Genomic DNA, 4149 nt, shown 5'->3' with positions numbered 1-4149 from the left:
TAGGGAAAAGAAAAATGTCAGTGTGATGAAACATGGAAATCACAAACCTCAAGAGAGAAGCAGACCATTTCTTCATTGTTCCAGTTTTGCATCTGCTTTCTTAGTGGAAGCAATGGTTTGTGCTATTGCAATTTTTGCATATCAAAAAGCCCAGGGGTAAATGATTCCTGTATATGTACACATAAGCATCTATACCTACAGAAAAGTTGCTCTCACCCAAATAAAACTTGAGCCTGATAATCCAACCTTACTTTGGGAAACGAACTTAAGGGACCCTCTTGAATGAGGCAGCAAATTGGAAGCAAAAATTTTAAGAATGGAAAGCATTGTCAAATTATGCTCGTATCAATGAATTCGTTTATTTTTGCATCATAAACTGCTTTTCTATGTTAAACAAATCACCAGTCTTGGACAATCCTCTCCCACATTTTAAGAGAACTATATAAAAACATAGACTCGCACCATGTGTTAGCAACTTATTACACTTCCAGATACTACATTTCAGATTTGGAACATTTCTTCCCAAGCATGAGACATTCAACTCAATCTTCTTCATGTGATTTTAGCACAGATAACAATAACAAGACCATGTGAAGCACTTATCTCTATCATCACTGGTTAAGTTTTAAAAGGTCCTCATGTGATGTAAAATTAAAAGATGACAAGGGAAAAAAGCATAGCCCCGCTAGATAACACAAGTTTCAGTCTCTTCATACATGACATGTTCTTCAGATTGAAAGAATGATGGGGAAGTTCCAGTAACTTCTATACTAAACTTGGCTAGACCAGAAAAGTAGACAGAGGACTTCTCTTTTTTTTTTTTTTTTTAATTGTATTATAATTTACCAGCTGGCAAATGCCTTTGGTGACAAAAGAACCTAAAGGAGCCCATGTAAAAACAGTTGAATTTGCCTTTGTCCCTGAAGAAATGAACCATTTCTGGGACAGCTAAAATGGCTTTTTTCTTACTTATCCATTGGAGATAACAGTTTTCCTCTATCTAATAGCACCACAGCGATGCAAGGTAGAAAAATATTTTATTCTTGTGACAACTGTGGATGCAGATTGCGTTGAAACCCCAAGTCAGTTCCGCAACCATCAGTGGCGTGATGGGTAGACCTGCACACCGAATCGACCCAACGCTTGACAAAAGCAAGCTGGTGCAGTGAGAAGAGGCACCGCCAGTCACACGAGGCCAGCAGCAGGGTGCCAAACTTCTGGTGTTGGTAGGACAAAGCTATTTTTTTTTGGTCTTTTCAACAATGCAATATTTAACCTCCTCTGAGTGGAAGGCGAGAGCGCACAGCCAATGGAGTCAGCGAGCAAGTTCAAGGCTAAACACAACTCCTTCTGCCACACAGCAAAGCTGTGGAATTCCATACGCCACCTGATGTTGTGGAGATAAATGAATGAAAAAAAGAGAGATTAAACTCACAGAGCACAGATCTGTTGCTGACTGATAAAACTGATGGTCTTCATAAAGCTTTTGGTAAAGGAAACCTCAGTTTACCACAAGTGAAAGACACATTAAGGGAAAGACCAATTTGTACAGATCTTTTATAGTCAGTATGTTTCTAGAGAAGCTGACATTGTATTTCTACTGAAGATAAGGCACTGAACTGGCCAGATGTTTAGTCTGACTCGGGAAACCTCTTCTTTAATGTCTGCTAATTAGAAAATGTTACAGACTCCAAGATCTGAATTTGGCCTTCTGTCTTGAATTTGAGAGACTGCTTTGAGCCTGCACCTTCAATAATGATTAAAATATCTGCTTCAGAATTAAAATATTGACATTTCTTGCATGTTTAAGATGATAACCATTTTTGCTACGAACAACAGAAAAATTTCTCTATGTTATAACTCATTTAGATTCTGTCTGATTTCATTCACCTGCTGCTTACCATTTGTGCCCTGTCCAACAAGACATCTAGGACAGGGACTTTCTTAGCGTCCTTTGCTTATTTGTCTCCAACTACACTAGTGTCCTGAACAACGGGTTGTAGGAGACACTAAAATATAAGAAATCACTACAAGCAAACTGAAGTCATTTTGTAATGTTGTTGTAAAAAAGGCAGATGACTAGAAACACCCTCAGAAGGCCACAAGAAGAGGCGCCATCACTGCGAAGGCGCTGGTGAAAGACATTGTCTTTCCAGAACCGAGTGCATTGCAAACCCTAAAATTGTTAAAGACCGAAGTGGCCAGTGATAGGACAAGAGATAACGGACACAAACTTGAGCATAGTAAGTTCCATATAAACCTGAGTAGGAACTTCTTTCCTTTGAGGGTAGTGGAGCACTGGCACAGGCTGCCCAGAGAGGTGGAGGAATCTCCCACTCTGGAGACATTCCAAACCCGCCTGGACGCCGTCCTGTGCAACTGCTGTAGGTGTCCCTGCTCTGGCAGGAAGTTGGACTTAATCTCCAGAGGTCCCTTCCAACCCTGACCATTCTGTGGTTCAGGAACAGAAAAAAGAAAAAGATCTTCAAATTACTTTGCCACACAATAAGTAACTCTGTACTTCAAATAATTTACTGACTACATAATTTGCCTACATGCTAAAACACAATTGAAGATTCCCCTAAAGCTTTGCAATGTACGCAAATAAATGAGTATTGATGACCACGTATAACTTCTTGACTACAGGCTAGAAAAGCAACTGAAGATTCCCTGATGCTTTAAAACATTTACAAGCACTCCCTAGCTCACCAAAACAAAAATTCACTGAACAGGAGCCCAGGCACATAACAATCTCAACAGACCTTTATTGTGAGTATTAGAATGCAGTCAACATTATTGCTATTATAAAAACAAAACAAAACCAAAAAAAAAGCCCAAATCACAGAAGGATTTTGCTTCTCTCGCAGAAGATTTAATAATAGTGCACTGCTGCCTCTCTCAGTGCGTTTGGTGACAATACACTGACGCAGGTGGCTCCAGCTGGACGGAGGTGGCTCTGGCCGGTTTTGAAGAAAGGAAGGCTGCTCTTCCCAGCGAGCAGCGATTGAGCCAGCGTTGGTTATTCCGTCCATAGAATAAGGGTGGCTCCTCTACTGCTTGCACACAGGCCGAGTGTGTATGGAAAGGGAAGTTCACTCCTAAATGGTTTTTCACGCTAGTTCATTTTCTCCATGCGATCTCCAATTATATATATATATATATATTTTTTTTTTAATGTGAGCTGTCCAGGCTGGTGCAGAATGGCCGCCAAACGGGCAATCTGCTCTCTGCGCAGTGTATTTTCACTATCATTACATGCTGCATACTAGTTTTCCATAGATAAACAGATATACACATAGTGTATAATACTTATTGCTAAAGACAGACCCCCACACCCAGGACATAACAGAGTATAATAAAAACCATTACTGAAGTATTTCAAACATCCTCTGTAAAATGATCGCCTAAAGCCACGTGGACTCAGTACAACAGAAAAAAGTGTCAGCTAATAAAATGTGAGACCAGCAATGGGCATTTTGAAAGTGATTAAGCCTCAGGCCTTAATAAGCACTGCAAAATTAAGGTGCATGTACTGTAACACTTCTAAGCAGTAGAAAGAAAACCTGCAGTTCCAGTGTTCTAAACTGACATGGCAAAGGTGGGTCCCGTTTGCGAATGAACGGCATCACTGCGTGCACCCCTTCACACATCAGCACCTCCACGTGACTGCTAACAGGGCAAGGTAGTCATGACAGTCTGATTGATCACTTCCTATCACCAACGTCCTGTTTGCAGAGGGCTTCCCACCCCCTGTTTTCATTGTTGATTTCTACATCAAGCTCCAGTTCAGTTCAGGATCCGTTTTGTGTGTTTTAAAGCTTCAGTGAAGAAAAATAGTTGCAGTTTCCCTTCAAATACCAAGGAAAAATATTCTGGTTTGTAAGCGTCAAAAGACTTTTATAATTTTACTGTGATGTTCGAGCAACTCCTTTACATCCCATCCTTCAGTTTGGTAAGGGGTGCTGGAGCTCAGTAGTGCCAGAGGGGTTTTGCTGTAATATTCCCTCAAGTCTAGTTAAGTTAGAAGCCAGATGGGAGCAGAGGGAGATCACCATTTGCATAAGACCAGAAGAGGCTTACTAAAAGAAGGCAGCAAAAAATATCTAAAGATTTTGACCATGGTACACACAGTCCAACCGTACATGACTT

Source organism: Charadrius vociferus, unplaced genomic scaffold (assembly GCF_000708025.1).
Source record: "Charadrius vociferus isolate BGI_N301 unplaced genomic scaffold, ASM70802v2 scaffold2, whole genome shotgun sequence".
Classification (NCBI taxonomy): Eukaryota; Metazoa; Chordata; class Aves; order Charadriiformes; family Charadriidae; genus Charadrius; species Charadrius vociferus.
The sequence above is the reverse complement of the archived record's forward strand: the minus strand, read 5'-3'. Positions refer to the sequence as shown.